Consider the following 11272-nt stretch of genomic DNA (forward strand, 5'->3'; position numbering starts at 1 on the left):
TATTACACATTGTACACATGCTTAAAAGAGAAGAGAGAAAACGCAAGCCTTCTTCAGGTGTGAGGGTCTTCTGCTCAGAATGAAACGCTAAAATGTAATGTAGGCTCTGAATGGGTTCAATTATGATTTGGGCTTGATTAAGGTCGCTGCCTTTCATCTAAAACCCTACTTGAATCCTTCGAAACTAAAAATCAGCGTTAGTGAGTTCTAAATAAAGAGGTATCCAGGTAACAGTGAAACGGGCGACAGTCTGGGGAGATCGCCCGTTTTCCATGTAAATAGTTCCCTGGTTCCGCACCCCTTGGTGTTTCTCTCGCTCTCTCTCGGGTCACCTGATCATTAGCTCGAAAGATTTCAGTGCTTTGTGTATATTCTAATGGTAGTGGGGGCAGGGTGTGTGGGAACAGGTTTGGTTGAAATTGCATTGGAGATCTATGTTCTTCACACCTGAAACATTTTCTCTGAAAGCATTTTCTTCGCAGTTTAACCGATCTTGTTACAGCATGTTACAGTTTACTATTATTAACCATATTAATTTTAAGTGCTTAATGCCATTTTTTGACCAGGCACGAATATTCTTAAGTCCATATCTTCGCAAGGGAATCAGTGCGAATTGTAATACTAATTAAATTAAAACTACTAACTACTAACTAATACTAATTAAAACAAACCAGAAACGTGTTGTTCTGTCTAATGACATTACAAGTGGAAAGATTACAGATTTTAATCGTCTTTAATTTTGTTACGTTATACATTTTAGAAACGTTTCATCCATACAAACACCACAAAACTATTTTCGATTGTATTTCTGAATAGTACAGATGCAGCCATTCAAAATGCGTGAGGTATTTCGCGGCATACCCCGGTGGGCGTGTCACAGTATCACGCGGTATGACGCAGTTAACGTGGTGTCACGTGGTTAACTATCCGTATCTCAAGAATTTAATAACGGTATGATTACATCCGTGTACTGCGGCAGGGCTGTGTAGGGCTGTTTCGCCTGCCTGATCATGCGAGCTCTCTTGTAGCCTACTGGTCTAGGTGCGTGACTACCAACTGGCAGGTTGTGTGTTCAAATCCAGCTGGTGCTGGACTTTTATTTTAACAAACATTTCTTCGAAAAAATAGGTAAGCGATATTATGGACAATCAGTTGACTTTTATATTTCAAAATATCGCAACATGATCGATATTTGCGATATTTTGAACATATCTTCCCTTCTGACAGCGGTTCCTGCTTCTATTGTGTGTGTGTGTGTGCAACAGTAAATTTTTATAGAGAAATGGAGGCTGGACAGTATGCGTTACAATATAAACATTTATATTGATTTTAATCGTGTTCTGATTTAAATCGCAAACGCGTGTTTAATTATGTGTTTTTAATCATAATCAGGCTAATGCATTTCTACATTTTCTGTATGAACCAGCTTAGAGGTTCATACAGAAAGTCAGCTTGTGTTTAAATTGAGTGTAAGGTAATTTATGCTTCTAAAGTCATGGTCAGTATTATTGTACTGTGCTGTACTGTGTCACATTATTTTATAGCGTTTTTATTGTGTTATTAAATCCGGTGGCGCTGTGTTAGTTTCCTGACTCACATTATTTAAACTACCACACTGATCATTCATCTCTAAATAAACTTTATTTTATATAGCGTTTTAAGCGATTAGGTAATTAGATTGCTCATAAACCTAATCGCTTTTTCTACATAAACACAGTGTGATTGCTCTCTGAAAATGCTTTTCCTTTATTTTTAAAGTAGGCTCAGATCGTATTATTATAAACTTTCTTGGAAAAATGTATTTTATGTAAACCATGTTTGCTATTAATTCATTTAGGGCTAAAATACGTTCATTGTCTTCCAATCGAGTCGAGTTGACATTGGAAGCCTGCTACACCCGGACTGTTAAACCAACGCATTAGCACGTCAAAGCCCATTGAGCCAGTATTGGCTTTAGTATCCCCCCCTTCTCCCCTCAATTCAATTCAATTCAAGGTGTTTTATTTGCATGACAGATGGGTACAAGCAGTGTTGGGTATGTATATTGTAACGCTTACAGCAGACAGGCACTGTGTAGGAGCCGACGCACCAGAGCAGCGCCTGCATTTATAACTTAGTTTTTAAAATTAGTCAAGCAATACGAAGCATCTCCTTTTACTTAGTGCCTGAGCACACTGCAACGCGTGTGAAGCCCATAAACGATATTAATTTTGGAACTTAAACATACAGTATATGGCTGGTCTCGGTACTTTAAAGAAAACATACACACCAGTATTCCATTTCTCCCTAAACATTTTAAGCATCGAAGTCTTTAACTAACGCGATATCGGAGTCAACAAGCATACTTTTAGAATTTGATTAAAAGGGAATATAATATGGAATCGCGTATCTCCAGAATTTAAAGACCAGACAATCGCAAACTCGTTTTCAATAAAATTATTTTATTCATTCAGCAGTTTGTGAGAGGGACATCCAGCAGGGAGAGACACACACACCGGTTTTCATTGACAACATTGTTTTTTTTTCAATTCCTCTTGTCTAACAGGAATGTTTTGTTTGTGGACAGACTGTTAGACAAGAGGAAAAGACCGCCTCCTCCTACGAAGCATTTCGTTGATCCGATCACGAATTCTTTTCCAGTCGTACGCAGCAAGGGTTGAGAATCTCCGATTCACCATCGTACTAATGGTTTCCCGGAGATTGCAAGGCAAGGCACTTTTGCCTCTGGACCCATCGAAATTTACAGACGTGGTCCACCCCCAGTAAATTTCAAAAGTCACAAGATTTCGAAACACGAGGGCGGCGTAGCGGTCGGCTCTTGCTTTCCCGTCTATGCCGATGCACTGCAAGTACAACCCCCCCTCCATCTCCTGGGTGATGGGTAGCAGTTGGACATCTGGGAGAATTATTCGTCCCACTGGCATCTGTGAATTCCGCTGTGCTTCCTGGGGGGAGATAGCCGGCAGGGACAGCATCAACAGAGTCCTGCGCGGTGGTGAACTGAGAGGCCGGGATGGAGTGTCCTGAGGCGGTGTGTGCTCTGCGGGGGGCAGAGCTTCCGCCAGGCATTGCAACCTGCGCGGCGGGGAGAGGCACTTTTCAGGAGACGGCTGCTCAACTGTTTGACTGCTGGAACATACTGTCTCCTTCCTCTGCATTTTCAGGAGTGTCTCTAGCCTCCCAGTCCTCCCCAGTAATGCATCGTACTGCTCCCGCTGCTGCCGAAATGTCTCCATACAGGTGCTGCTTCTACAGGTTGGCACCCTGGCCAGTGGCCGAGAGCAGAGACCCACGGCCTGTGGCAAAATAACATAAGTCATGTAAGAAATAAAGTCACACAGTAGTATTCATCAGTCGCGGAACAGAAGTCAAAATAAACTTTTCTTTTTTTCCGTCTTACCACTTTCTTTTTTACTGTCCTTGTATTAGATCGTTTCGCCCGTGCGGTGTTTTCTTGAAGAACAGGCTACGAAGAAATAATTATAATTGAATTTAAAATTCAAAACGGCAATAATACCTTGTAATATGCGCTGTAATCGCGTATTTCAGATGAAGTCTGCTGTATTTGCTTACCCTTCGCTCTTTGGAAGCTGGGGCGGCAGAAGCACCTCGTCTCTTCCCGTAAAAGGTCTTGGTCTCCATACTGTACTATGGTCGCTGTAGTGCAGGTTCGCAGTTTTTTTTTTGCGATGGGAGCTCACCCAATCCCTTGGTGTCTTTTATGCTATATTCACCTGTACGGCTAGAGTGTGTTCATTGTCTTCCAATGAAAGGCGGGTGCCTTTTGCCGAAGTCGGGAGACATTGGGGGCTTGCCACACCCGGACTGTTAAACCAACGCATTAGCACGTCAAAGCGCATTGAGGACCCGGGCGCAATAGTTGTTTTGTCCCTTGATTTACTGATCTGCATTAATTAAATCTTGTCAGTCAGGTCTTTTTTTCTCTATTTCAATTGTCGTTTACACATGCACGACTTTAAAAGCTAGCATGACAGGTTTCGATTCACATTAGCTGGCGAGCCTTGTTAAAAAAAACAATGACAATGTAACATGCCACTGTTTGTTCATGAACAAAGTTATACTGAGATTTCCTTAGATACGCGATTAAAAAATAAATAAAAATTTGAATCTCCTGCGGAACACATTCCATAAGAATCAGCGGTTCTACAACATATATCGCCTTTAAAGGTGGCTTCTCAAAACGCTTTACGGGATAAAAACAACCAGAACAGCAGCAACAACAATATTGTATTTCATTGCACTTTGAAAACCAAGTAATAACTTAACTCAGTACGTGCAAACGTTTTGTATGTTGCTGTCTTGAATGCCTGCGTACCCATAAGTATCTTATTTGCCTTGAGGCCTGTCTACAGTATATTTGTCCCCCTATCTCCCTCAATTCAATTCAATTCAAGGTGTTTTATTTGCATGACAGATGGGTACAATTCTTGTTCGGAATGTATACTTTGATATTTACACCCGGCGCGTCACCGAGGGAGCGTCTGCATTTATAACTTAGTTTTTAAAATTAGTCAAGCAATATGAAGCATCTCCTTTAGCTTTTAAGTCCCTTATGGTTTTTTCGTATTATATTCCCTATTAATCAAACTCTAAGAGTATGTATCGGCTTGTCAGTCAGGTCTTTTTTTCTCTTTTTCAATTGTCGTTTACACATGCACGACTTTAAAAGCTAGCAAGACAGGTTTCGATTCACATTAGCTGGCGAGCCTTGTTAAAAAAAACAATGACAATGTAACATGCCACTGTTTGTTCATGAACAAAGTTATACTGAGACTTCCTTAGATACGCGATTAAAAAATAAATAAAAATTTGAATCTCCTGCGGAACACATTCCATAAGAATCAGCGGTTCTACAACATATATCGCCTTTAAAGGTGGCTTCTCAAAACGCTTTACGGGATAAAAACAACCAGAACAGCAGCGACAACAATATTGTATTTCATTGCACTTTGAAAATTGCATTTGAGCACGGTTTTTGACTTTCTTAAAATTGCATTTTGGGCGCGGACAGCACATACAAGGGTTAATGAACTGCGCCAAGAAATTTAAAATAGTTTTCTTTAGGTGTGAGGGTAGGAATGGACCGCAGCAGGCATAATCAGCAAACCAGGAAAACAAAGAACAGGACAGGTGAGATGTGTAGCCAGAAAGCGAGTGATCAGAAAAAGGAAATGGATTTGTCAACTGATTGTCCATAATATCGCTTACCTATTTTTTCGAAGAAATGTTTGTTAAAATAAAAGTCCAGCACCAGCTGGATTCGAACACACAACCTGCCAGTTGGTAGGCACGCACCTAGACCAGTAGGCTACAAGACAGCTCGCATGATCAGGCAGGCGAAACAGCCCTACACAGCCCTGCCGCAGTACACGGATATAATCATACCATTATTAAATTCTTGAGATACGCGATTCCATATTATATTCCCTTTTAATCAAATTCTAAAAGTATGCTTGTTGACTCCGGTATCACGTTAGTTAAAGACTTCGAAGCTTACAATGTTTAGGGAGAAATGGAATACTGGTGTGTATTTTTTTCTTTAAAGTACCAAGACCAGCTATATACTGTATGTTTATGTTCCAAAATTAATATCGTTTATGGCCTTCACACGCGTTACAGTATGCTCCTATTCTTTTTATGCTCAGCTACTAAGATTTCCCTTCAGTGGTAAAATTCAATATCTACAACGAGCACAGTAAAGACGTTTACAGTAAGTCTTTCTACGACAGACCAATGGACCATGAGTGCCCCTGTCGGTCAACCAATCACGCACCGCGGTATCCCGTGTCATCATACCTGCGGTATCTGTACCGCGGTGTCTGTACCGCGCACTTTGAATGGCTGCATCTGTATGTTACACTTAGTTCACTGTTTTAAATAGATCTAATTAAGAAAGTTAAGTGTTAGCATAAACTATTAGCAATCAATAATATTAAATTTAGCACTGTAATAAGCTGTTGCACTTTCCCCCGCATCTTGTAAAAATATATTTTCATTGTTCAAATATACATTAAGTCTGACTATCATATAATAAGTTAAATACAAAACTAAAGAAAAAATAGGGTTAAATATAATTCAAAATATTTTGCTAACAATGTTAACTGTTTATGAATAATAAAATGTATTAACTAAGGAGTAGGATGGCTCAGTTGTTAGTATGTTTTTTTGTTTTGTTTCTTTTTCATAAATACAACAGTAGTACCTGATGTCTCAGTGGCTTTCAAAATTAAATTATGCATGCAAACCTGTGAACTAGAAAGATAACTAAGATATCCATCCATTTATAATGGTGGCGAAGTGGTTAGCATTGCTATCTTGCAGCACTGGGGTCCTAGGTTCAATTCCTGCCATCCTGTGTGTGAGGGGTTTACATGTTCTCTCTGGGTTAGATGGTTTTTCTCCATATGTGTGATATGACTCCCTCTCGCACTCCAAAACATACTGGTAAGTTAATTGGTTTATGGGAAAACTGGCCCTGGCGTGTGTGTGTTTGTGTCTGTCTGTCCTGTGATGGACTGGCGCTATGTCCAGGGTGTATTCTGCCTTGTGTCCGTTGCTTACTGGGATAGGCTCCAAATCCTCTGTACTGGATAAAGAGATTAGAAATGGATGGAAGTAAAGGCACTGTGTGGATGGAACTATACACAGTGTTAGAAACCCACGATGAAATGGCAGCATCTCACTGAGAATAAAATATTTTATAGTGCTGGCTTAAGGAAACAGCCTTTCCACCTCTCTTGCACATCAGTATCCATACCTAGTTATTTAAACAAATTGCCTCTAAGTATAAACATCTTAATATGCTGGCTCTGTGGATCCGCATCAGCTATGTTTGCCCATTCCTTCAATTCATGTGCATCCAACACACAGTTCAATGCCAGCAACTACACATAATCTAAAATACAATCCTTATTTCAGTATCTATGTAAACATATAGTCTGTTAACTTCATCATCTTCATCAAAAGTATGCCTAACCCCATTAGGAAGTGTTCTTGTTATAAGTGTATTCCTCAGCTTTCCCCAAATTATCTTCTTCTTGCCAACATCTCTAGTCTTTTATCCTGCAATAACTCAGCCAACACTTAAATCTCCAAAAGCTGCTTGTGTTAATTTCTTTAAATCACAAATATCATGTGTAAATACTGGCCATGTAATACTCTGCATTGTGGAATAATAGTTTATTTTAAAGGGAACTAGAGAAATCAAGAAAGGCTTTTTTTCTAGAATTAATAAATGCACATCCTGTTCACTGGGGAAATTAAATCCACACTGAGCAATCTTCAATATGTTCAGAATATGACAGCAAGAATCCTATCAGGGATGCATTACACCTGTTTTCAAGTCCTTGCACTGGTTACCTATCAGATTTCGAGTCAACTTCAAAATCCTTATCCTCCTTATATACTGTCCTACAACTGTTATTATTGATCACCGAATTATTGTACTTGACATGACTTCATTCAGCCTTTCCTGAACGTCTATGACAGGCAGAGAGAGTGCTGTTTCTGGTGCGATCTTTTGCAGCTGACATTTCACTGTTTTAAACGAACAAGAAATTAGATTGCTCATAAATCAGTTATTCTATATAAACACAGCGTAATTGCCCTCCGAAAATCCTCTTTTTCTTGTTCGTTTTAGAGACCTTGATCGAAACTGATTTTAGATGTCAGAAAGGATTTATTTTCTCTGTATTTCCTACATTGCTTTGTCGAGATTTTAACTTTATATCTAACTTTATATCTAGGCTCAGATTTCAACTATAAATCGTACAGTAATTAATAGCAGTAAATACTGATGTTTTGCGCCCTCTTACCACAAAAATATATGTTTTGTAGTTGGGATTAACTTTATTTCGTACGCGTAGCTACTCCGATTCGGACACCGAACAGTTAAAGATGGCGGCAAATCAGACACCCAGAGGGGGGGCGTCTTCTCGCCTCCATAACTAAAATGCCAAATAGGAGTGGCTTAAGCGACATACACAGTCGTGTAACTGACAGTTTGAGGTAGCCTATCGTGTAAATTTCGCTTTGTTGCTGATAGGTTAAGCTTTCGAAACTCTGCCCCAAAGTCATGTGACTGATTTTTCGCCCTGTTTCGTTGGTTAAACGCAATGATCACAAGCACCACCATGGTAACTGGGATGTGTAGTTTTTAATTCCGTTTGAATTATAACTGTACGTACTGTCTTCATATTTGGCCAGGGCTTTAAAGAGAAGGCGCGCCAAAAAAATTCGGTGCCGTCGTCTCCGCTTTAAAGGTACCCCCGTGCTGGAAGAATTTGACCTCGGAACGTTTGCCCAGCGTAGTTATAGTGGACATAAAAACAAGAGTTCGCTGGCATTATATCCTAGAAGACACAGACCGGCACCAGACCGGTAAATGCTTGATGAACTAGGGATTGGACAGTTTCCAAGTGCTTGTACAATCGATGGAAATGTTCAAATAAATGTGCAAAAGAAATAAACAAAATAATCATTTATTTCTTTATCATATTGGCTAGCTAATGTCCTCTCTTTGCTAGTTAGTGGCTGTGTTTCTGCGTTGGGTAGCAACGGGTGACTGTTCTCAGGCGGAAGATGTAAACAGCTTAATTTTCGTCTTAAATAATTTTTAAAAATTAAAATTCATTCTATACAGCAATCACATATTTGGGTACCGTTTCATAAAACTTTCATGCTTAAAATGTTTAGGGAGAAATGGAAGACTGGTGTGTATTTTTTCTTTAAACTATCAAGACCAGCCATACACAGTACAGTTTATGTACATACAGTAATGTTTATGTTCCTAAATTAATATCGTTTATGACCTTCAGATGCGTTATGCTCCTCTTCTTTTTATGCTCAGCTACTAAAATTTCCCTTTAGTGGTAAAATTCCATATAAATATTCAAAACTAAGCAGATTGAAATGTGCACAGTAAAGACATTAGATGATTAAATCTTTTCACTACCAACCAATGCACCACGAGTGCCCCTGTCGGTCATTTTGGCCAGCCAATCACTTACCGCGGTGCCCTACGGTGCCCTGCGGGTTGGTTACTGTACCACGGGTTTTTACCGCTCATTTTGAATGGCTGCATCTGTAGGTTGTCTCTCGCAGTGTTCAGGAATTGCATTCCGAAACTGAGTCAGATCAAAAGTTGTAAGAAAAGCACCTATGGTGTCGGTTCTAACAGCTTTATTGATTCGATGTTAAAGGCCGGAAATGGGGCACAAGACACGCGACCGCAAAAAGCGTCGCCATCTGCTTCCAGCTGCAAAATGCCGTTTGCGGACGCTGAAGCATTTGAACTTGAACTTTATTGCCATATGTAACCGGTACTGGTACAATGGAATTCTTACTTACAGAAGGTCTCTCGATTGTAAAACAAGTGTAAAAAACAAGACAAAGTGCAAACAGTGCATCAAGACAATGTACAAACAAACAATAGACAATGTGCAAGTAAACATGTAGACATTTCTTTCCAAGGCAGCGGGTACAAGCGATCTCGCGTTTTAAAACCACCAGGAAAAGCAGAAAGGCACTTTTCCTTGCTTGCGCCGGCACACAACGACGTGAGGAGAACACCGTAGTCGGCAGGATTCGAACCTGCGCAGGGAGACCCCAATGGATTTCTAGTCCATCGCCTTAACCACTCGGCCACGACTACAGCAAGCGCTGCTGTTGCTGCGTTCTTGCTACAATCTCACATGGATCGCGAGGCACCGGTGGAAACCTTTTTCAAAGTCGTTCTCCATTAAAAAAAAAACCTTTCCAAAATACAAGCCTTGCAGACAGACACGCCTCAGAGGACTTAAGGGTGGCTTCATGTGGGAATGATAAAGTCTCCCTGTCCGGACAGGAAAATGGCACTTTGTTAGACACAAAGAAACAATCAACAACAGACAAATGTCTACAAGCATTTTAGAAGCCGCACTTGAAATAGCTCTTATATTCGTGTTAGACGCTGGAATCGCCTTTTTATTGACGCTCTTACGAACGCCATGGAAAGCAAAACAAAGCAAAGTAGAGCAGAACAAAACGAACAAAATAAAACCCTCACGTCCTGCACTTGAATATAATGCCGTTACGTGCCGAAGCGGTATTGGACGTCATCCTAGCACTGCAACCCGGGGCGTACGGTATATGGGAACGAGCACACGTCACGAATCGTCTCTAATCACTCCCTGCACTGTAAGGCGCCTTGAAGCGTGCACCCTCAACATTCATCTTTGCGCATCTGTGAAAGGTAAACTCTTGAGAAAACTCTGAACCAGACGCTCAAACTCCAGCTAGGATTAGGGGTTGCATTCCCACGCTACTTGAACACTTTGTTTACGCTCAGTGCTGGATTTTGGGAACTTTAGGACGAGTGGGACTTTTCTCCTATCTGTCAATTCGTTTTGTTTTGGAGACTCTTGGCTGTCTGTGTTGTATAGTGCAGCGTGAAGAAAACGTTTTCGAAAACTGTGCCGGCTCAAAAGTTGTAAGAAATCCTCTCCAGCTCTTTTAAGTCTCTTCAGTTTTGTCATTTAAAGTGAAACTAGATGTATAACTGGAGCCTCACTTATGCAAATGGTGAGGCTCCAGTTCGACATCTAGTTTCACTTTATATGACAGAAGTACGTCAGACTGCGCCGGACTGGGGGATCATTTCCGGTTATTTTTACCATCTTAAACATTTGAAATCCTCCCCTAGGCAATTGTGACACTTCATCTTGGCTCCACCTAGGACACTCTTCAATCTTCCATCACTTCTCTCTTCTCCCGCAACACTCTCGTCTGTCGGCAGTATGTGGCGTCTTTGCATTACCACCAATCTCACCACAGCAAGAAAGCAACGGGTTTTGGCAAGAGAGGAGGAGACTGCCTGGCCCGAACGGGGATCGAACCCGCGACCTTGGCGTTATTAGCACCACGCTCTAACCAACTGAGCTAACAGGCCTCGTGCCTGCTGTCCTCTCTGTGCTGCAAAAAATGGAATTCAGGGAAGTTTCTTTTGTCCTTCTTTGAATAGAAAGCCCTGCGATTCAGTGTACGGGCTTTCTCGTGCTGTTTAATGGTTCTTGTAACCCAAATCCTACACTGGCCTGAAGTGCCCCCCCATTTCATAGCATTTTTCAGCTGATTTCAAATGTACCTAAAGGAGAAGCATTATTGAAGACCATCAATTACCAAGAGCTTTTGTCAAAGGTTTTGGTGGTCACTTTTAATGAGCACAGAGAGCTATGACCTCGGATTTACATCTCATCCAAAAGACGGCGCCTTT

The 11272-nt window shown here is 40.8% G+C and overlaps 2 non-coding genes across 2 annotated transcripts; both read right to left on the reverse strand.

Moving 5' to 3' along the window:
• Positions 1-9591: 9591 nt before the first annotated feature.
• On the reverse strand, positions 9592-9673 carry trnas-aga (transfer RNA serine (anticodon AGA)). The gene has a single exon. It is a non-coding gene; the product is annotated as a tRNA-Ser (tRNA).
• Positions 9674-10874: 1201 nt separating this feature from the next.
• Positions 10875-10948, reverse strand: trnai-aau (transfer RNA isoleucine (anticodon AAU)). The gene has a single exon. It is a non-coding gene; the product is annotated as a tRNA-Ile (tRNA).
• Positions 10949-11272: the final 324 nt, after the last annotated feature.

This window comes from Atractosteus spatula (genome assembly GCF_055471065.1).
Source record: "Atractosteus spatula isolate fAtrSpa1 chromosome 16 unlocalized genomic scaffold, fAtrSpa1.hap1 SUPER_16_unloc_1, whole genome shotgun sequence".
Classification (NCBI taxonomy): domain Eukaryota; kingdom Metazoa; phylum Chordata; class Actinopteri; order Semionotiformes; family Lepisosteidae; genus Atractosteus; species Atractosteus spatula.